General features: G+C 46.6%; 1 protein-coding gene across 4 annotated transcripts in view; it reads right to left on the bottom strand.

Moving 5' to 3' along the window:
- The window catches only part of LOC147673148 (SURP and G-patch domain-containing protein 2-like), a 129,919-nt gene that overhangs the window by 82,889 nt on the left and 23,173 nt on the right, over nucleotides 1-23,857 (bottom strand). For 2 of the 4 annotated variants that reach the window (XM_086946905.1, XM_086946904.1), the window contains exon 2: nucleotides 15,080-15,122. The exons of the other annotated variants lie outside the window; for them this stretch is intronic. The gene's annotated coding sequence lies outside the window, so the exon portion shown is untranslated. The remainder of the gene's footprint in view (nucleotides 1-15,079; nucleotides 15,123-23,857) is intronic. 4 annotated transcript variants of the gene reach the window in all.

Genomic DNA, 23,857 nt, shown 5'->3' with positions numbered 1-23,857 from the left:
ACTGTCCTCAATAGCAAGGTAGCTGAAACACTGGAGCTAGAACGTAACATGACAACTTTCCTAAAAAAGTAATGGACCAGTCCAGCGGGCCGGCCAAGATAAATTCTTAATCTCTAGGTCCACTATCACAAATCTTGGAAATGGCAGTGAATTCCAAGGACTCAGGTACATCCATAGTGTGTTGGCCAGTTGGGCACAACGAGCAATCGGTCAACTTGGAACTGCAGATCATGCTCTTGAACAAAGACAATTGGCTCGTATGTGGGCAGACTCAAAGTTCTGTGAAGTTGTAAAGGCAGAGACAGGACCAGTGGCTAATGGACTTTTATTTGGCGAACCCTTTGTCAAGGCTTTGGGGAAATTTGTGCATATATTTACTCTGTTAGATAAAGACCGAGTATCTTTAAAGAAAGCCTTCCAGTCTGCCCATTTTATAAAGGACGGACGATAGGGTACAATCATTGGGTTAATCCAATTACCAAGGTCCTCAAAGAGGTTTTTCAAACTGCAAACAAGGTAGCTGGTTCAATAATGCATGGGGAACCAGTGTTGAGAGTCAGAAATCGTACATCTGAATAATAGGTCAGTAGTACCTTTAAAGTCCTAAATAGGGCTTCTCAACACTGGGACTGGAAAACATCAATTACCACCACTTCTTCTAGGTCCTGAAGAAAGCCCCCAACCCTTCTGGGTGTCCAAAGGGGCTGAAACATGTCGACCACCTATCCGGACTAGTAAGTGCAGTGGACTCATAAACTAGCCAACTACGCACAACACTGTTTTTAACTCTCCCCCTGCTCCGAACTGAATAAAGTTGAAGTTTAGGCAGTATGAGGATTTTTTAAAACTCACTCCACTCGAGCACCCTCACTTTTTCTTTTATTACTGGAATAACCAGTGGTTCCCTCCTGGTGGAGGAAGCATAAAAAGAAACCCAATGATGATGCTATCACGTATCTAATTAAGGCGGAGAATCAAGATGTACTGCCTAACGACCTGTTTAGGCGAATGAGGGTTTTCAAGTTATGATGGCTTGAACTCCCGAACCCTGGTTACAAGTACAAGTGATCCATTCCCCATTGATATTAACTGATTACTAGGAAGCTGAATGGATCACAGCTCCTTCTACCTCCCCCATCCTTGATTTCAATAAGTGGGTGAAAGAAAAACATGAATGACAGGCCACAATCTAATAGACGAAATCTGGTTGGAAACTCCGCTAGAGAATTGCTATACACATAATTTTAATAAAATCAAAAGGTCTTGGATAAAACTAACAAAAAAGTCCATTGGTCTGCTATTGAGCCTAATGCCTTTGGGAAAGAAGGCAAGAAAGAAAGGAGGATGGCAAGAAAAAAAAGAAAAACGAAAAATAAGAAGAAAAGAAGCAAAGAAATCAAGAGGAAGGCGCGAACGAAGAAGGTGAGAAAGGTAAAATGGAAAGAAAGGCAGACAGGCTGGATAGCAAAGATAGAGCGCCCTCACAAGCTTAGATTCAGAGTTTATGTGAGCTGCTGGCATGGTGTTGAAAAAACCCCAGAAACAAAGGCCACTTCAAAATGAATTTACAACGGAATTGGAAGGAGTTCAATTCAGTTCATTCTTTATTAATGTTTAGACACAGTCTTTAAAACATAGTCCTTAAAAACAAGAAATGATATAATTATACCATATAAACAACAATTTATCATAATACACTAAAAACTCCAAACCCCTACTATAAGACACGAATCCAAACATTTTTAAGAAACTTAGCCAGTGCGCAAGCCACATCAAAAAATTCCATCCGTAAGAGAAGTTCTAGTGCATCACTTCGACAACTGATATTATATATTTTTTAAAGAGGTTTTTATATCAAGCAACGTGGCCTTTAAAAATGATGACAATCAATTAAAACATGAACGTTGAGGTTATGAAACAGCAGTCGACATGTGCAGTTATTCTCTTCAAATTTCTCGGCTCTTATATAACGCGCATTTAATCCAGGCCGGAACTTTAGTGGTAATCGTAACCAGGCATCTGGTAATGCCGCTAAATATGGGAATACATTTATATTTTCCTATGAATCTAACATGTATTTTACAGAGGGTATGTTCCTTACATATTTCAAGTCTGCCAATCTAGATTCTTTTTTACAGGCTGTTTTTAATTCTGGCTTAAAAATTGAGGCTTCAGCTTATTTTTTATTCTTGTTTTAAGGTTCCTGCAATGTCTTCCAATCTTTTCTTCACCTTCCTTGCCCACTGTAATTCACTTCTTTCGATTTGAGTATCACAGCAGGCTGATATCTTCTAAGTATTCGAGACCAATAATTTATACCAAAAACGCAGAGTTGATTAATAAGCTAGAAAGTCTTGCAATTTTGCTTCTATTCTTATTGCCTGGGACATTGCACCTTTGTGGAGGGACAATAGTTTCTTCAGACATTTGCTTTCACACCTGTCCCAACTTTCCTCCATACTAATGGTTAACATCTCGGCCCCATTGAGGCACTTGAATGAGACAGGAAGTGATACAGCTGGAATGTGCCCTGTGCTCTCATCTCGTAGAAAGCACTCAGCTATCACACCAGACTCCACAAACAAAGTTAACACTAAAGTAATAATAAAGTAAAAACAAAAACACTGGCAGTGAAAACAAGCATTTGCAATGCAATAGGTCTCGCATTATTAACGTTTGAGCTATTGGCATTGGTAAATAATGCAACACCAATAGCTCAAACTTTAATAATGCGAGACCTATTGCATTGCAAATGCTTTTTTTAAATGTGAATAAAATGTTAATGTGGCTTAAAGAGCGACTGTACGAATTAAGTTGACGAAAGCCTGCAGTTTTGGAGTCTTCACAAACACGGCCATGTAATGCAGTATTGCATTACTTCACACCTCCCCACCTGCTTCTGTTGTGTTATGGCTGTATGTCATGTGTGCATTTGTTAAATATTCACTGCCATTATTTCGGAGTGAAATTAAAAAATACACAAACAGGAAAAAAATCCAAACACGGGTACCAAATGTAGAGTGGGCTTTTAGCCAGCGTCGCTCTGTCCAGCACATCAGACTTACCATCACAAAAACGCACACAGTACGAACACAAGCAGCACACATTCCAACCTTGATGTCATGTTTACTCACAGCAAACTGCAGTTATCAAGAGCATAGATAGTGTTTTCGTACCACACCTCAAGCCTCGAAAATGTACATCCAGGCTAAGCGCATCGACAATATCAACCAAGCTGCTAGAAACAATTTTTTTGTTCTTTTTTTTTTTTTAAACAGAAATGCTGGAGCATTAATCCCAGATATTCGAGATAAACAGCCACTGAATAACCCTATTCCATTCAGAATCGCTGCCTGTAAATGAAATTTTAAGTGGTTATCATAGTGATCTGGCCCTCCTGGACATATCTTGCAGTGCTACAAGTCAAGTCAAGTCAAGTCAAGTCATAAAATTTGTATAGCGCACTACATACCCAGAGGGTTTCAAGGCGCTTAGGAAGGGGAGGAGGATTATTTGTCAAATATCCACGTCTTAAGCTGCTTTCTGAACGCTAGGTGGTTCTGGGTGAGGCGAAGGTAGGCGGGGAGTGAGTTCCATGTTTTAGCAGCCAGGTATGAAAAGGATCTGCCTCCCATGGTGGTCTTGTTGATGCGAGGTACAGTGGCGAGGGCTTGGCTGGAAGACCGTAGTTGGCGGGAGAGGGTGTAGAAGGATAGTCGAGAGTTGAGGCAATCTGGTCCGGTGTCGTAGAGTGATTTGTGTGCGTGGGTAAGCAGTCGGAAAGTGATCCTCTTATTGACGGGTAGCCAGTGGAGGTCTTTAAGGTGACCAGAGATGTGTTCGTTGCGTGGGATGTCTAATATGAGCCTGGCTGATGCGTTTTGGATTCGTTGGAGTTTCTTCTGGAGTTTTGCGGTAGTACCCGCGTAGAGGGTGTTTCCGTAGTCCAGTCGGCTCGTGACCAGAGCGTGGGTGACTGTTTTCCTTGTTTCGGAGGGTATCCAGCGAAATGTTTTTCTGAGCATGCGAAGAATGTTGAAGCAGGAAGAGGATACGGCGCTGACTTGTCTGTTCATTGAGAGTGAAGAATCCAGGATGACGCCTAGGTTCCGTGCGTGGTCTGTCGGGATGGGTGCCTTTCCGAGGGCATCCGGCCACCAGGAGTCGTCCCATGCAGAGGGGGAAGTACCTAAGATGAGGACTTCTGTTTTGTCTGAGTTCAGTTTCAGACGGCTTTGTTTCATCCATTCGGCAACTTCTTTCATTCCATCGTGTAGGTTAGTTTTGGCGGTGCTGGGGTCATTGGTGAGAGAGAGGATTAGTTGAGTGTCGTCCGCGTAGGAGATGATGTTGAGGTTGTGTTGGCGTGCGATGGCCGCGAGGGGGCTCATGTATACGTTGAAGAGGGTGGGACTGAGTGAGGATCCTTGAGGTACGCCGCAGATGACTTCAGAGGCCTCGGACTTGAATGGAGGAAGGCGGACTCTCTGGGTTCTTCCGGTGAGGAACGAGGTGATCCATTCAAGTGCTTTTCCTTGGATTCCGATGTTATTGAGGCGTTGTAGAAGGGTGCTGTGGCAGACTGTATCGAATGCTGCAGAGAGGTCGAGGAGGATGAGGGCGACTGTGTCTCCATTGTCCAGTAGCGTTCGAATGTCGTCTGTTGCTGCGATGAGGGCGGTCTCAGTGCTGTGTTTTGCTCGGAAGCCAGATTGTGAGGGGTCGAGGGATTGTTGGCTTCGAGGAAAGCGGCGAGCTGGTTGTTGACGGCTTTCTCGATGACTTTGGCCGGGATTGGAAGAAGCGAGATGGGGCGGTAATTTTTGAGTTCGGTGGGGTCCGCTGTTGGTTTTTTCAGAAGGGCGGTGAGTTCAGCGTGTTTCCAGTCTTCTGGGAAGGTAGCGGAGTTGAAGGAGCAGTTGATGACGTTTCGAAGGTGCGGTGCTATGACGGAGTCTGCTTTGTTGAAGATGTGGTGAGGGCATGGGTCTGTGGGGGATCCTGAGTGGATGGAATTCATCAGGCGGATGGTATCCTCAGTGGAGATTGAGGACCAAGCGTTGAGGGTGTTCACGGGGGGAAGATGGTTAGCAGATGGTAGGGTGGGTTGGTTTCCGGGTTGGTTGTCAAAGCTGTTGTGGATGTCTGCAATCTTGTTGTGGAAAAAAGAGGCTAGGGAGTCGCAGAGGGCTTGAGAGGGGGTGATGTCGTTGGAGTTGGCCGAGGGATTGGAAAATTCCTTGACGATGTTGAAAAGTTCCTTGCTGTTGTGGGCGTTGTTGTCAAGTCGATCCTTGAATGCTGTTTTCTTGGCTTTTCGGATCAGTTGGTGGTGAGTGCGGGTGGCGCTTTTGAAGGCGTCCTTGGTGCTGGTGGATGGGTCTTTTTTCCAGGCCTTTTCAAGGGAGCGGCAGAGTTTCTTGGACTTCTTGAGATCATCGTTGAACCATGAGGCTTTCTTGCTGCCAGGTTTGCTTTGACGTTTTTTCAGTGGCGCTAAGGTGTCGGCGGTGTTGGATAACCATAGGGTGAGGTTGGCGGCGGCTTCGTTGGCGTTAGAAGAGAGGGCCGGGGAGTTTCGAAGGAGCGATGCGGTGATTTGGTCAGTGGTGATTTTGTTCCAGTTTCTTTGCAGGGTAGTTTGGGAGTGGTTGAAGGGTTTCGGCTTGTTGTAGATGAAGTGAACGCAGCTGTGGTCGGTCCAGAGGAGATCCGTAGTGTGGCTGAAGGAGACATGATTGCTGGATGTGAAGATGGGGTCGAGTGTGTGACCTGCGATGTGGGGGGGGGAAGTGACTAGTTGTTTAAGTCCGAGGTTGGCGAGGTTGTCCAAGAGGGTGGTGGTGTTGCGGTCGTTGGTCTTTTCAAGGTGAAAGTTGAGGTCTCCCAGAAGGATGTAATCTTTGGAGGGGAGCGCTTGTGGGGTGATGAAATCCGTGATGTCTTCACTGAATTTTGCGCGAGGTCCTGGAGGTCTGTAGAGGAGAGTGCCTCTGAGTGTTGTTTTGGGGTCGATGTGGATCTGGAAGTGAAGATGTTCGGAGTTGGCGAGATTGGCGTCAGAGCTGGTTGAGATGCGGATAGATTTCTTGTGGACGATAGCGATTCCTCCTCCTGTGTGGCTGGTACGGTCTTTGCGGGTGATCTTATAGTCTTCAGGTATGGCAATGGTGATGTCTGGTGCGGAGGAGGTATTCATCCATGTTTCCGTAAGGAAGGCGATGTCCGGAGAAATGGTGTCTAGTAGATTCCATAGGTCAATGGCATGCCTGTGGACCGATCGGGTGTTGAGAAGGATGCATTGTAGGTGGTTGGGGTCGGGAATCTGTGGTGTGGTCGTAGCAGAGATGTTGTCGGTGCCGCTGAATTTGCAGGAGTAGCAGGAGAAAGGTCCATGGGTGTGTCCAGGAGCGGCTTGGACGCAGTTGGGGGCGCAACCGGGGTCGAGGGCTAGGAGGGTGGAGGCATCGTAGGTAATGCGGGAGGGCTGGGCAGCGCGAGGGGCAGGGGGCCTGGCGCTGGGCGCGGTCCCGGCGCGGACGGGCGTAGACGGGCTTACCTTTGGCGCACCTTCGGCGTGTACGTAGCGCGTGGACGCTGCGCGTGGGACCATCTGACATTAATGGACAGAGGAGGGGGAGGGGCGAGGGCGGTTCAGCTGGGAGGCGGGTCGGGCTAAGGAGGAGGTCAACAATCACAAAATGGAGGCGGAGGGGTCAGGACGCGGAGAGAGCGCTTGGGGGGAAAACACTAATGCTGACAAATACTCTGAAATCACAATGTCAATAAGCAAAGCGGCGATTTTCAGCACACGCAATTAATCAGGGAGCAAATCTGCTACTAAAGTTACGCTGGCAATGCAACAATTGAAAACAATCAGCAGGTCAAGTATGTAAATGGGCTAAAGCGTTACACAGAGCGCGCAACGGTAATCTGAATGCAAAGCAGGATATAATTGTAGGAAATACTGAAAATCTTGTAGTGAGCCTTCTGCAGCGATAACGCAGCAGCAGGGGAGCGACCACTCTGCACGAAAGCGAAGAGCGAGTCACGGCGCTTCCAGGCGATGGAGCGCTGTTTGTTTACTGTGGGAGGGCGGTTCAGCTGGGAGGCGGGTCGGGCTAAGGAGGAGGTCAACAATCACAAAATGGAGGCGGAGGGGTCAGGACGCGGAGAGAGCGCTTGGGGGGAAAACACTAATGCTGACAAATACTCTGAAATCACAATGTCAATAAGCAAAGCGGCGATTTTCAGCACACGCAATTAATCAGGGAGCAAATCTGCTACTAAAGTTACGCTGGCAATGCAACAATTGAAAACAATCAGCAGGTCAAGTATGTAAATGGGCTAAAGCGTTACACAGAGCGCGCAGCGGTAATCTGAATGCAAAGCAGGATATAATTGTAGGAAATACTGAAAATCTTGTAGTGAGCCTTCTGCAGCGATAACGCAGCAGCAGGGGAGCGACCACTCTGCACGAAAGCGAAGAGCGAGTCACGGCGCTTCCAGGCGATGGAGCGCTGTTTGTTTACTGTGGGAGGGCGGTTCAGCTGGGAGGCGGGTCGGGCTAAGGAGGAGGTCAACAATCACAAAATGGAGGCGGAGGGGTCAGGACGCGGAGAGAGCGCTTGGGGGGAAAACACTAATGCTGACAAATACTCTGAAATCACAATGTCAATAAGCAAAGCGGCGATTTTCAGCACACGCAATTAATCAGGGAGCAAATCTGCTACTAAAGTTACGCTGGCAATGCAACAATTGAAAACAATCAGCAGGTCAAGTATGTAAATGGGCTAAAGCGTTACACAGAGCGCGCAACGGTAATCTGAATGCAAAGCAGGATATAATTGTAGGAAATACTGAAAATCTTGTAGTGAGCCTTCTGCAGCGATAACGCAGCAGCAGGGGAGCGACCACTCTGCACGAAAGCGAAGAGCGAGTCACGGCGCTTCCAGGCGATGGAGCGCTGTTTGTTTACTGTGGGAGGGCGGTTCAGCTGGGAGGCGGGTCGGGCTAAGGAGGAGGTCAACAATCACAAAATGGAGGCGGAGGGGTCAGGACGCGGAGAGAGCGCTTGGGGGGAAAACACTAATGCTGACAAATACTCTGAAATCACAATGTCAATAAGCAAAGCGGCGATTTTCAGCACACGCAATTAATCAGGGAGCAAATCTGCTACTAAAGTTACGCTGGCAATGCAACAATTGAAAACAATCAGCAGGTCAAGTATGTAAATGGGCTAAAGCGTTACACAGAGCGCGCAGCGGTAATCTGAATGCAAAGCAGGATATAATTGTAGGAAATACTGAAAATCTTGTAGTGAGCCTTCTGCAGCGATAACGCAGCAGCAGGGGAGCGACCACTCTGCACGAAAGCGAAGAGCGAGTCACGGCGCTTCCAGGCGATGGAGCGCTGTTTGTTTACTGTGGGAGGGCGGTTCAGCTGGGAGGCGGGTCGGGCTAAGGAGGAGGTCAACAATCACAAAATGGAGGCGGAGGGGTCAGGACGCGGAGAGAGCGCTTGGGGGGAAAACACTAATGCTGACAAATACTCTGAAATCACAATGTCAATAAGCAAAGCGGCGATTTTCAGCACACGCAATTAATCAGGGAGCAAATCTGCTACTAAAGTTACGCTGGCAATGCAACAATTGAAAACAATCAGCAGGTCAAGTATGTAAATGGGCTAAAGCGTTACACAGAGCGCGCAGCGGTAATCTGAATGCAAAGCAGGATATAATTGTAGGAAATACTGAAAATCTTGTAGTGAGCCTTCTGCAGCGATAACGCAGCAGCAGGGGAGCGACCACTCTTCACTTCCCTCCTTAATAAATGGTGCATCAGGTATGTGGACCAACCAGAGACGCCAGCTGACATTATGAAAGAGGCTCCGCCTCAAAGCGTTCTCCATATATTCAAACACCTACTTGAGGCAGGCTTCCCGGACACTAAATGCCAATGTAGCTTCCAAGTAAGTTGTGATATGTTTATTTTTTTTTAATCCTAAACAGAGCTACGATAAGTTAGCTGCAACTCCATTTAAAATTGAGCCTTTTGCGGTGCATGCTAATCACCTGATCCAGGCTAGCAACTAATAAGTGAGCCAGAGCTAACTTTGAGGGACAGTGGCACGCGGTTTACCCGCTCTCTCCTATTCGTCATGCAAAAGCACTTACACAACAGTCATACCGGGAACAATTAGACGAAAGATGAGGCAGACAGCTTTGTGGTTGTACACAAAGAACAAGCATTTACAATACAACGGTTTCGCCTTTTCAAAAGTTAGAGCTATTGGCATTGTAAATGACAAAATATTTATTTATGTCTTGGTTTTGAAAACAGATAAATAAATGGCATAGTCATTTACATTGCCAATAGCTTAATCTCTCACAAGTGTGAGACCTATTTTACCCTACTGGACGAGCTCAGCAGACAGCAATTACTACCACACACACACACACACCCAGAGCCACAGATACCCAGAGCTACACACACACACACACACACACACACACAGCCAGCCACACACACCCAGAGCCACACACAGACACACACCCAGAGCCAAACACACACACACACCCAGAGCCACACACACACACACACACACACAGAGCCACACACACACACACACCCAAAGCCACACACTCTCAGTTCCTTAGGTTTCCAGCAGTGCCCCTGTGGGCCTGACCCTGGGAGGTAGTTTCCAGACACCCCCAGGTACCTGGCTGAAGCATGAGAGCGGGTTGCAGGACCCATGGTATCATTTACCGGTGAAGGGGCAGTAAGGACTCTCCTACACACAGCAGCTCAGCCATAGTTGTCCTTTAGACGCTCGCCACTGACGTCTGATTTCCTTCCCCTCCCAGACAGCCTGGACCCACATGCACACACACACTATGGAGGCGGTGGGCCTGCTCCACACCTACGCAGTGATTAGTAGTGTAGACCCGACCCTACGCTGCCACTCACAGTGTGATGCGCCAGCACCTGACAAGCTGACACACTTAGGAGGAGCCAGCTCATTGAAGCCCAGGGCTCAGTCTTCTGTCAGAGACGCGCACAGCCTGTATGCCCGGTGCCCCTGCCCCTCCGAGTCCCGGACTCTCCCTGGAGGAAGTTACGACACTTCAAAGGAACCGATGTGAAGTGCCGCTGCACCGTACCAGCGAGCGCCGGCCCACTTTAAGCACTGAGGCACACCACCTAGGACACAACAGAGAGCTCTTGCAAAGACGGGACAGGACGTGCGCAGAGGCTGCACTTCACAAACACCCCCAGCAATAAAAGACAAGAACTGGTGACACCTCGCATGAGAGCTGCGCCGGGGCCTCTCCGCGGTGGCGTGCGGGGGCCGAGAATCCCAAATGCACCACAAACACCCTGCCAATGAGGAGGTCTCCCTCCGAGGAGTAGGACTGCTGTGTCCGGCCCTGGAGGTCACACCCCGGCTGTCTACCCCCCGCTCCTCTGCCGAGGATCACAATAGAGGTCAGGAGAGATGCTGCGGACAGCCACCGCGCCAAGGAGGCTCCAGCGGTCCCTGGCACCAGCGCAGGGGGCCGCAGTGTGCCACTGTGTCCTGGGGCCAAGTGCAGAGAAAGAAATGCTACCCCAGGCTGCTCTTTCAGGTATAAAATACAACAATAATCGTGTTGGGGGCCTTGGCCGTCAGAAGGAGGCAGAAGAGGCCACTTTCAGCATTGACCATATACTCAACGGTGAGTTTATTGCCTCTGGGACACGTTACTGGATTTCTTTCTAAACTTCGTTTTCCGGATGGGCCTCCCTCGCTCCTCTAACCACCCGCAGTAGTGTCCCTTTTGTAGTGTCAGGACGCCCCCAAGGCCGGTGGTGGGAGAGGCAGGCACTCTCAGGACACCGCCCCCTGGGGCGGATAATGCGATAATCACTGTGTGCAGATTATAAGCGGGCGGGCGGCGCAGCGCCTCGTTACCCTCTCCGGTTCTCCAGGGGTTGGGGGTGGTGGAAGGAGGACCCCTGAGGTGGTGACGCGGCCCCCGGAGCCTACAGGGCCCAAACACTGGCCCCTGACTGCGCCTCGGCCTCACCAGCCATGTTCTAGTTTGGATAATTATCCTGTGAGAGTTAAAAATCGTGAAAAACGAAAAACAAACTAAATAGAACTAACCAGGTGTGTGTGGCAGCTCTCGGCGGGACAGGTGCAATAAGCATTAAAACATGAGATAACAAATGCGGCAACATCATCTCAAAAGGAGAGTCTTGAAATAGAAAACTACAGAAACCGTCCCGCATGGAGTCTTCACTATAGGTCTCCTTTGTCAAATCAAGGAAAGTGAAATCGCGTAGCCCACCCCTGCAAACGACACTTTCAAAATGGTCAAAACAAACCTTAAAAAAAAAAAACACCGCCCACCGCGCAATGACGATCGCAAAGGGGCGGAGAGCGAAAAAAAACGCCGGAACGCCCACGAATCTGCTCGGGGAATGAGTGACGCATCTCTGTTCCAAGGGCTAGCCTTCATTTATGGAGCTAGCCAATGGAACAGTGAGGCGGGACAAAGCCCCCATACTGGTAAACAAAAGTTTTCGCCTGCGCGAACGCTGCTGCGCAGCGGATCGCCAGGCACAACCTAAAAAACATGGATTGAGGACTTGAAAGCTCTTATGGAACAGCATTTCAGAGCCTCACCCCTTTACTTAAACCTGCAGTAAGAGTGTGAGGTTCACAGGCAACGTAAAAGGCAAGGCAAGAGTGGCAACCCAGGGGCAGTCACAAACACCCACCGGAATTTGATGGATATGAGGAAGAAAGACCCCAGTGGGGGGGGCACACCAGAGCTCAATGGCGAGGGCACCAGGCGTGGCGCTCACCTATGTCGTGAGGGTCGAAGCATCAGCCAGGGCCAAGAAAGACCCAAACAAGAGCCCAGGAAAGGAGCAAGGCCTGTTACGATCACCACCTCACGGAGATCCGCACTATTCAGCTCGGCGGTCAGGCTTGTGTAGCCAGAGAGTGCCGGGCAGCACAGATGCAGGACTGGTCAGGAATAATACCCAACAGCCAAGCCACGACAGGCTAGGGCAGTAGGAGGTACTTCCTACACTGATGCACCCCTGCCTCGTCCAGGATGCGTCATTGTAGCAGCTCCAGCAAGCAGGGTGCTCCGGAAAGCTAGGGCGGGTGATCCAACACGCTCGTCTCGGCCCACCTTATTCCTGTGTCAGCTGAGGCGTTATAGCAGGTAGCATGGCACCCAGTGCGGATCAGCAACAAGGCTTGGTGGTCGGCATAGAAGTTCCAAGCTGGACTTTCTGGACTGGCTAGAGCGGGTGGGCGGGAGACACAACAAGCTCCAACAGACCCCAGCCTGGTCTGGTAGCGGCGTAGGCGGTGCAGCAAGTGGCATGGCGACCAAGATGGGGGTCTGCACAGGACCCTGTGGCCGTGGTGGGTGCAAATCCTGCTCAGCCCAAACTGCCTTAGAAACGGGCGAGCATAGAAGAAGGGGGTACTTCGCCATGGTCGGGAGCGCGGGAGGCAAGGAGGAGGGGGGTCGCCTCCAGTGCCGGAGAGACTAAGCAGCGTTTAGCCGTCACAACCCCGGAAGAGAGCAATACCTGGGTCGGTCGGAGGGAAGAGGACGAGATCTCCACCAAAGAAAGATCGAAGTCAGAGGTCATCATGATGAAGGATCGTCTGTCATTGGATACTCAGTCATGGGGCCATGGGAGGGGACGGGGACAACAGGAGGGGGTCAGGAGTATGTTGAATACAGACAACGGGAGGAGGGGCGGGAGCAATGGGAATGCGCACAACAGGAGGGGGCGGGAGCAAAGTGAAACACAACAGGAAATTCAATAAAGAAGAAGCGCGAGCGCGCGCCACTGTAAGGCATGTGTTTCTATTATCGCGCCTGTGTGTGCAAGCAAATAGAAACCATGTGACTGCCTATTGGTGTCTATTACGCACCAAGCGCGTAATAGACACCAATAGGCAGTGGGTGGAGCAACGCGCCAGCCTTTGGCCATTGCGTGCAGTCTTTTATATATAAAAAGACGCACGCAAAGGGCAATGGGGTAGCACTAAACAAAAAGGCACACGTACAAGCGTTTTACAGTCCAAAGTGACTGCTGAAACCCCCTTTTTCGATTACAAAATGCCTCGCGCTGCGCGAAGCACTGCTACGCAGTGCAACGCTAGGAGCGAGACCTAAAAACGACCTTATGTGTGGTTGTGCTCCTTTTGAAAGAGCTAAGTGCAGTCACTCAAAGTGAAGTTAGCCAGTAGCTGAAGTAGGCTGGCCCATGCTGTAGTGGGCGGAAGCAATATGTGAATGACAAGAACAGACCAACAGATGAAGAAAAATGGCTGAAAGCCCCTTTATGCAAGTATATTATACACATTATTTTAGTAAAATCAAAAAGGTTTTGGCTAACGACAGAACTAAAACAAAACATTGATTTCAAGCATATCGCACACAATCAATCAATGCGAAATGAAGAATTCGAACACGTTTGACAAGCATTGGTGAACAGACTGCAGACAGCTGTCACAGATTTAAAATATAAGAATCAGTGTAAACTTATCCTGCACAGAAGGAACATCCTCAATCTGAAGGGGCATACCCATTCAGGGTAGGAACCATCAGATACTAAAGAGGAGTTTGTTTTTGTCTCCCTGGATGCTGAGGAAGAGTTTGATATTGTGAACTGGGACTTTTTAAGTGGAGTCCTACAATGTAAGAACCAAATATATTAATAGGGTCAAATACTTCACATAAAACTGTTGCATGTGTAATTACCTCCATATATCTGCGAGCTGCACATTAGAGAGAGGAACTCCTCAAGGCTGCCCGCTCCCTACTCTTATTCTCTGGCGACATCATCAGGTAAACCAACATCACAGCTAGACCAGTTTGACGGTGTAAGGACTAGTCTCAGTTTACTCTGTCAGAATAAACTGAGACTAGTCCATACCTTTACTCTGGGCTCTCTGAACTCAGAGGAGCATATTGCCATGCCTCTCAAGTGTAAAATTGACCAAGTGCCTTATTTGAGGAATTACACTTCATATGCAAATCTGCAGAATTCAATTCAGTATTGTTTTGGATCACATTAATTACCAGGGCTAGCAGCATTGGTAACAATGGTTGATCTCCCCTTTGCCTTTGTGTTTCTGAGATGCACACACTTTTATCCCAAGTCTAGATTCAAGAAATTGGGAAAATCCTAAACAAACTGGTCTTGGAGGGGGTTTGGTGGTGAGAAGGGGGGGGGGTGTTATTAAGAGGAGGACTGTAAATTGAAATGCCTACAGTCAACCTCGAAAAGTGTAGCCTGACACTACCAGACATCCAAGCAAACTGGACTCTGTAACCAGCTGGTTCCTACATGTACTGGCCAGTGACAGGGAGCTACTAACGGTTGTAGCAAGGAAGACTGAACTAGGCAAATGGGTATTTAGCCCCATAATTTGGGGCGCCATTGTGTCATACTTTATAAAGTTAGCCACACGCCAATGGGGACAGGTGCAAGAATGTTACTTAGCAATGCAGCATGTGCACCACTGGCCCTCTTTGAGGGGAATGCCCAGCTACAGCAAAGCAGCAGAAGATATTGATATCTCGCATTAGAAAATGGATGGTTGCCACTAAATGCTGACTTACTGATAGCCACGTATTCACCCCAAATAATGTGGCCAGGACGCCTGCCAATTTTTGCCTGAATCCGCCAATCTATGAGCCCATTGTATTCACTTCATTTTCTTCTGTGTGTAAAGACATGTTCTAATATTAATGCAAGGCCTATGTGAACATTTAAACAATAACTTACTGATCTTTAGTAGCATATGGTAAATACAATGCAAAGGCCTGCCAAGTAAATGGGGGGGGGGGGGTACAGATACTGCACCATAAGGTTCGGAACACCGACAAGGATGAATAAGCATCAAGCTCTCAAATAAATCTGCAGCAATCCCTGGCTGTAGGGAAACGGATGCTGATCCTACTGCACTGGAGTGACAGATTGTTGCACAAAAGGCCTGTATTAAACAGGTTACAAAAAAATGCAAACAAAACAAAACTGCAAAAGCAGCATACCTGAAACAGGATGTGTTCTGCTCAACTCTACCAGCAAAGCGGTCTGTAAAAGAGCAAAAAGAGTAAGTACAATTATTTGATATGCTCCATTTGCTGTACATCAACATAGCCCGGGTGAAGAATCAAAGTATCACCATGGTTACATGTAGCCTAGTAGAGGATGAGGATCATGATTTACATCAAACACTACCATCCATTGAGAGTCCTTACACTTCACAAAGAAAGGAAGGATTTGTTGGGTACTGTAGCCATAAACAAGAGCCGATCCATCATCAGCTTTCACTGGTGCAGACATTCCTTTTGATGCACCTGATACTTTACTCTGGGAAAACCGCCAGTAGACTACAGAATTACAAAAAAATCTGCTTCTTCTGTTTAGGTATTAGCATGTCAATCGATACCAAGAGACAATCTGCAGGAATAACACGAGAAAATAATTTATAGCAAAAATACCAATCAGAAGTCATAAGGGCCAGATCAGTGCCTCATATTTAGGATATACACATAAGATACATTTATATTGTTAAAAATCTAAATGGAACGCATCGGCATACTGTGTGGTAATCCTCAGAATGTGGTATAGATCCAGCCCTCTTGGGTTAGTTAACCAACCTATTTCTCGAGGCCTCAAAAGTCGATTTAGATGTACAGTTGTGTAAAAAACTATTTTAGACAGAGTAAAGACACAAATTAGACTGACGGGGTTGTTCTTTCACTCAGCCTATTCTTGTGAATTCAGGAAGCAGACTTAACAGTGTCAATAGAAAGCAATTCAGTTAACAATCCCTTTCATCAAGTCACTTCTACAGATGATCCACGGTTTAACGCGCCCCAGTAGGTCAGGTGGCCCCGTAGGTAGAGAGAGACTATGATACCGTTCATTCTTTTGTTCATTCTGTAAATTGTGCTAAATTACTGCAGCATGTGTACTCGTTCTCCGTTATAGGATCTTTGTGAATGTAAAAATACTATATCTTTGTAAACACTGCATTTATTTTACTCCCACCTTTCCTATTACTAAAATTACCACATTGTAATCAAAAGCTCACCAAACTAAATGAAACAAAGTTGTTCCAATCAGCATATAATACCCTGGATGATTAAAAAAAAAAAAATCACTGTCACTTTCAGGCTGCCAGATGCGACCACAATTCGAACATTTATCACTCCTTCGGTTCATAATTTTTTTTTTAATAAACTTTATAAACATTTTCATCAAGACAATGAGACATGACCTCTTCCAGCAGAATGACAGCTTTGAAGCAACATAAATTGAATACAATATAGTGGTGTACAATTAGTCATGGCCATAATTAACATGTATTAAACATTATCAGCCTGTACCTTCTCAGGTAGCAACGTATCAGGTAGCCTGTGTCAAAGGGTAAACGCTTCTTATCAGGGTACATGACTTTCAAGATCATATTCAGTCTTTTCTCCGCCTTATCGAGCGGTCAAGTAGTACATTCTTCCATTGCCCTTTTATTGTCCTTCTGGAGATATTGCTCTTCCTCCCTCCCCCGTGTTTCGGCAGCTCTGCCATCAGCCTCACCTTTAGTCAGCAGATGACTGGAATAGCGTCCAGAAATGTTTTGGACGACTGCGAGGGAGAAGAAGCTCGCTATAAGTCTCTGTTTGCGTGCTACAGTATACTATGTCCCTACTCTAATCTGTATTAGTGGGGATCGGGCCCCGTGACCAACGCTTTGCCACACTACGTCGAGCTATTAACAACCCCATATCCATTAACCTGCGAATCGCCTTTGGGAGTGGTTTAGAGTACTCCAATAAAGCCAGCATAGGGTCTGGCATAATTTGCATGTCCAAGACAGCACTCAATTCTTTAAACACCAGGGCCCAAAAATTGCTAATCCCTGGACATATCCAGGCTAAGTGCAGAAAATCCGCCTGGGTTTCTACACAGTGATCACATTTAGCTGTGTCTCACCGTCCATATCTACACAGTCTCTCCAGCGTGTAGTATACCCTGTTTAGGAACTTAAAATGGTATGGATAAGCCTGTGTTTCTCATCCCTCGGTTCATTATTTCCCACTCAGCAGTAAAGAGAAGACTTTTTAAAACGTATTTGTGTTAAAAATGACATTGTGAAGCAATTTTTGCACTTTATTTGTTGTCTTTGACTTCTTTCTTAAATTTTTTTTTCCTGGAGTTAAGTTTTATTTTTACATCCTTTCCTCGTGACATCCTTCTCTGACTTATGCAAATTCGGGTGATTGTGTCCGCACAGGATGGTCTTCCCTGGTTTGGAGCATTCTTCAGAACTGGACTCTAGAGTCTCTTCCATGTGAGAAAGGCCTCTAAATGGAAAAGGACATGCATTCAGAGAAGACACCAAATCTGAATTAACTCTACGCTTAGCCACAGCTTTTTTTTCCCCTGCATACCATGGATGCCTACTTACGCAACACTGAAAGGTAAGTGAGACAAAATGCAGAAATACCTCAGCATTGTAAAATGCCCCATACCTGAAAGGTTTCTTTTGAAGGTCAATCAATCTGGTATTGAATAGAATGGCTAATCACCTGTGAGGTTATCCTGGGACTGAGAGTGCTGCCGCAGGGGGGCTCAGTTGGAGGTGGTCCAGGAGTCAATAGGGTTTCTAATAACATGGACTTCACCTTTAGTTTTGTAGGAACGTGGGTTTCTATTGCAGTACCCCCACCCCCCCAATTCTCACATTTTTTACCAGATTGCTGATGCACTTTGACTGCATGTGCCCGGGTCCCTGTCAATAAGGTTCCCAGGGCCTGTGGTCTTTCCCAGAAGAGTATCTTTGTTTCCACAACTGGCACACCTCAGGCCCACATACAAGTCCCTTGTAAAAGGTACCCCTGGGGCAAGGGCCTGTGACCAGAGAGGGTCTCTAAGGGCTGAAGCATGTATTGTGACACCATCACAGACCATTCATCAAACACACTCACACAGCCATTTCAGCCTGTGCATTTTAGTGCAGACAAGATTTGACATGGCATACAAACTTGTGTGCCATGCTCACAACCACTGCCTGTGGCATGGGTAAGTCACTCCTCTAGTGGGCCTCACAGCCCTAAGGCAGGTGCACTATTCCACAGGTGAGGTCATAACTGCATGAGCAATAAGCGCCTACAGTGTGAAAGTCCATTCTTTGTCATTGTAAGTACAGTGAAACCATATTGAGTACTTGGACTTTTGAGTTTGTCATTATAAACTCCACAGCTCCATGATGGCTTTACAGAATACTGGGAAGTTTGGTATCAAACTTCTATGCACAATAAACCCTCACTAAAGCCAGTATGGGATTTATTGTAAAATGCACTCTGAGCGCATCTTAGAGATGCCCCCTGAAAAACGTCTAATGCTCTCGTGAACAGCTGACTAGTCTGCACAATCCAGCCACACACACACGTTTCTGAACCTGAGGTGGGAGCCCTTCTGCTCTTGTGGGTCAGGGACAAAGGCTGCTTGGACACCTACCCCAAAGCAGGAACAGTATTCAGGGCGGTGAGCCTCAGAGACTTCCTGCCCTTTGATCTGCTAGCCCGGGCCACTCCAACCAGTGGCGATGCCCGCACCCTTAACTAAACCCCACTTTTGGCAGCAATGTCTGCGGAGAAATAGTCATCAGGAAAGGTGTGTCCCCCCTCTGCCAGGGCCACCCATAAGGTGCCCTCGGCCGAGGTGATCCCCCTCCTTAGGAAATCCACCATCTCGAAAGGAAGGATTCTACCCAATTAGGTTAGGGGATGCCCCATCTGTAGGAATGTAGGATCTGCTTTTATGGTTACCCCCACTTTTTACCTGGTGCTATGCTGTTTCTGACTAGTGTGACAGGGATCCTGCTAATCAGGACCCCAGTTTCCCTGCTTTCTCCCTAAATTGGTATGTTAAGTACTTAGGTACATCCCAGATTGGCCACTGGTGTGCCCTTATCAGTCCCTAGTATATGGTACTGAGGTACTAAGAGCGTAGGTACACCAGGGGATCCCTCAAACTGTAACTACAGGCCTGCCATCTCAACCTGTTTAAGCTGGTGCTAGCACCACTTACAACAGATAAGGAGAAGAGCAACATCAAGAAATAAAGCTGCTTGATTCACAAAATAAAATTGATAAAATGGAAAATCAAGCAAGGAGATCTAATCTCCGATTCATAACAATACCAGAAGGGGCGAAGTGCATGGGCAATCACCACAACATGTTTAAATTTATGGAATTGTTGATTAACTCACATATCTTGGAAAATGCCTCGCCAGATCTCTCTATTATGAGGGCCCATCCGATCCCTGCTGGTCTCACGAACTCGAAGTTTCATCGTACTGTTATTGTGAACTTAGTGGATTACCCTATATAAGATTTAATTCTCACCAATGCGATCCACAAGAAATTCTTTATGATTGCGGATACAGTTCAGATAGTTGTATTTTCAGAAATGCCCGCTGTAGCAGCACGTAGACTGGGAGACTTTATTGGTCTGGTGGGACAATTTAAAGCAGCAGGGACACAGGCCTCAATCATTCAACAGTTGAAACTGAAAACGTTGCATACAAGCCAATTTCACTTATGTGCTTCGATGGAAAAGGCATTAAGCCTCTTAAAAAGGCTTCAGGGTGGAAGGGATACTGTGGGTTGTTCTTGAATTTGTATGTTTTTCCTGGTCTCTTCTTTAGGTCTCGAGATGGATTTGCTGAGGTTTGTGGCCTCGCAGCCTCTACCTGAGCTAGCGACACATGAGAGCTAGGTCTTCAACTCAGAGATTACTAAGAAGAAAATTACAAAGGCTATTAACCAAGTGGATTCAAAGAAGATCTCTGCCCCTAACGGGCTCCCACTTGGATTCTATAAGCCGAAAGCTTCTCTGCATGCTCTGCACTTTTTGGTGCTATATGTGGTGACCAAGTAGAAGGACACATTATCCCCTGACATAAAAGAAGTGGCTACAGTAGTACTACCTACACCTGGTCAAGATCCAGATGAATGAGAGTCATATAGACTGATCTCTCTTTTAAATATAGAAACTAAATCATTGCTAAACTAGTTGTGAAACAACACCACTTGAAAAGTTAAGGCTAACAGACCAGGGTGGCTTAATGCCCCGCAGAGCAACTAAACATAGCGTTTAAGACGACTCAACAAAGCCCTGGCCTTACCTAAATACTGTCACTCCCCCACATCAATATTCAAATTGACTTTGAAAAGGCTTTTGATGAACTGAATTGCAAGTATTTATTTGCTTTACTTGAGAGACAACAATTAGGGACTGCTTTCACAGCCTATAGTACATTTATGAACATGGCACCTGTGTCCGGGATACAGATAAACAATAGCATGTCTGAGCCCATTCCCACTTGACAGGGTTGTCCTCTTCTTCCCTTCCCTTTGCCCTAGAAGTGGAACTTTTAAAATCATTAAAACAGATCCGTGGATAACTGGTTTCCAACGAGCAACTGAAGTGGCCTATAAGGTTTCACTAGCAGCAGATAACTTACTCAACTTCATGAGTAAACCAGAAACCGCTGGCCTACGAATAACAGATTCTGAACAAATTCAGAAATGTTACTGGGCTGCAACTTAACTAAAAATATCCTATGTTTACCAAGTGGCTGGAACCAGGGAAGAGAGAGACTGGGAGCTTTGAGCTTCCATTTATTTGACAACACTCAGAATAAAATACCTAGGTATGTGTATTCCTGAAGACCAAATTAGAATATAGCCTTCATGTAAAAAACAAATTACAACTTGAATACTCTACTGACATCTCTCATGCTCATTGTTACATTGTTCAAAAGATCACCCTTCTGAAGAAAAAAACTCTACACCTGTTAAAGTATTTCACACAAAGACAATGCTAAACTTCTTAAACACCTTACATATGCTCAGAGTAAAAATATCTCTGAATTTTGGTCGACAAAGGAGGTCGCTTCTCAAACCAACTAGAGGCAATCAAGAGGAAAGGGATGCTGATAGCTACTACGCTTAAACAGCTAAAGTCAAACCTGAACGGTCCAACTCTTCTCCCACTGCTTCGCATGGCGCAAGTCAAAATAGAGTCATCCATCACGTATGGAAGTGAGGCTCTAAGAGGCACAGACGCGAAACTGCTGGATACACCATTGCAAAGGCCTACCGACTTCTCTTTAACTTGCCAACTTACACCTCACAAGCTCAGATCCGGTTAGAATTTGGACTGACCTGCCAAATGCTTGCAAGAAGAGGGTCATACATAAAGTGCTGTCAGAAAATAAAGAGCTCACCAGAAAACACACTGAACCATCAGCTATGGCAAGACTTAACACCTTGGGTGCTATGGGGTTTTCCCCTTCTGTGCTGACTTTTTTGATTATCATTATACTATGACAAAGCCAGTTCGTCATAAGCACAGCGCAGGTAACACCCATGACGAGCTGGCTTTGTCATCAACACTGAAGGGGTTAAGCAGCTCCTCCAAACTACCGGCGAAAACATTTTTAGAGGAGTCCCTACTGTCACAGGTCTGAAACAATTATGGGAAACTCCATTACCGCATGCGCAATTCAAGCATGTTGTAAACAAGTGCATAAAAAGACTATCGCATGTGGAAGACAAAGCTACCTTTTCTCACAGGCGGCACGCCTAGATGACTGTCCTCATACAAATCGCCGGGGTTACAAGCATACTTTGGTCTGGGGTATGGCAGGAAATCTAAAGAAGCCTTTTTAACACCTTGGCTGCTGTGGCTTTTCCCCTCCTGTGCTGTCATTTTATGAATACCATTGTTCATGACGAGCTCAGCTCGACATGAGCACAGCTCCACTGTGCCTCATGACGAGCTGAGCTCGTCATGAGCATCGAAGGGGTTAAAACACAGGCTAGGAATCCTACCATCTATTCCACATTTACAACTATGGCTGAGAAGGGACGGTGGGACAAAATGCAGGTTGTGTGGTGGAGAGAATGAAGACTACAAACATCTGTTATGCACCTGCCCGAGGCTGAAAGAGGAAAGAGCAGCCCTGCTAAAAACTGCCTTTAATGAACAAACAAGCATTTACAATGCAATGGTTTTGCCTTTGTTAAAGTTAGAGCTATTGGCATTGCTCTTGACATTATTTTTATTTATGTTTTTTTTAACATAAATAAATGGCATTGTCATTTACAATGCCAATAGCTTAATCTCTCGCAAATGCCACACACAAACACCCACAGAGAGCCCCCCCACAAACACACACAGCGCCCCCCCACACAACCACACAGCGCCCTCCACACATACACCCACACAGAGCCCCCCCCACACAGAGCAGAAGTATGCTACATTTAATGCGAGACACAGGGCTTTAGATCTCATCCACAGAGGATACCAGACCCTTCTGGTGTGCATTAGTTATCATTCTGCGCAGTCTGTATTCAATCCATCAATCTCGGCGTCACTGGAGAGCGCGAGATACCCGGAAAAATAAACTGCGCGCGCATGACGCAGCCCCCACCTCCCAATCCTGACAGGAGCCGTTCAACACCCCCTTCGTACGCTGCGCTAGCCTCCGCAAGAGGCTGATGTGGCGTAAAACAATGCAGCATTGCAGCTCTGGTGACCCATAATAACCTCCTGGCTTGCAGGCTAGCGAGGCAGCTCAGCGGGTCAATGCGCCGACTTAAAAGAGGTTGGCGCAACCGGCATGCGAAAAATTCCAGGCCCAAGGGCCGACTCACTCATTATTTTTAATGTAGATGAAATAAGTAAACGCCTGATCAGTTTTACTGCTCGAGAGTTTGATTTTGGACTTGCTTTACAAAACCGGGGAAAGTGCGTCTATATTTATGATCGCTATTTATTGGCCGAAAAAATTTGTTTTGCTAATAAATCTGAAGCCATTTGACAGAAATATATAATTTTACAACAAACACAACCAAACTGTTGTTGTATATGCAGTCAAAGCGACCACGAGTACGGTTACTACGCTTCAGAGCGCTGTGGAGGCAGGGTCAGAGACAAGGACCAAAAAAAAAAAAAACTTTTTAAACATATTCATCAAAGCGCAGATTGCTACAATTCCAATCCAACCCACATAATTCCAGTACACACCACATGCATACACTCCATAACACAATGCTAAAAGACATTGCAATTTACAATGCCATTAGCTCTTACTCAAATAAATCCGAGACCTATTGCATTTCCAATGCTTGTTATTCATGTACTGCAGAAGCAGTTAACCTTCTCTTGACAAAGCTCATTCACCCCTAAATCAAGGACACTAGGAGTTGTTCAATGTATCCATTGTGTTGGTGGAAAAACAATCACGTATAAAGGAAAGTCTTAGGAGTCACAGGGTGGGGGTGAAGGGCAGAAAATCTGTGTGCACAGCGACCTTGCAAGTATTGACTGTATGTTTAGCATTTCCGTACGTGTAGAGATGCATGTATTTGTCCGTCAGTGCAGCAGTTTCTGGGGTCTGTAGTATAGCTTGTGGTTATTTGTCGTGTGCATTATAGCATACTTTTGTTTGTACATAGTGGGGGCCCCGGTATTTACCCATTCATGTAGCAAAGGTTGTGTGAATTTGGCCCCATATGCAACAGAGGCAAGTGATTTCTGGAACTTCTAGTTATTGGTCAGTTATGTGCAGCAGAGCTTGGAGAGGTTTGTATGTCTAACTTAGCTTGTATGCATAAGTCTATATAGCGGAGTTTGCGGTTATTTTGCCATGTGTACAGAGGAGCTACTAGCCTTTGTCCATCTGTGCCGCAGTTTCCAGGTACTTGCCATTGTATATAGAAGAGCTTGCGGGTATTTCACAGTGTGGG

Source organism: Lissotriton vulgaris, chromosome 12, assembly GCF_964263255.1.
Source record: "Lissotriton vulgaris chromosome 12, aLisVul1.2, whole genome shotgun sequence".
In the NCBI taxonomy this organism is placed as follows: domain Eukaryota; kingdom Metazoa; phylum Chordata; class Amphibia; order Caudata; family Salamandridae; genus Lissotriton; species Lissotriton vulgaris.
The sequence above is the reverse complement of the archived record's forward strand: the minus strand, read 5'-3'. Positions and strand labels throughout refer to the sequence as shown.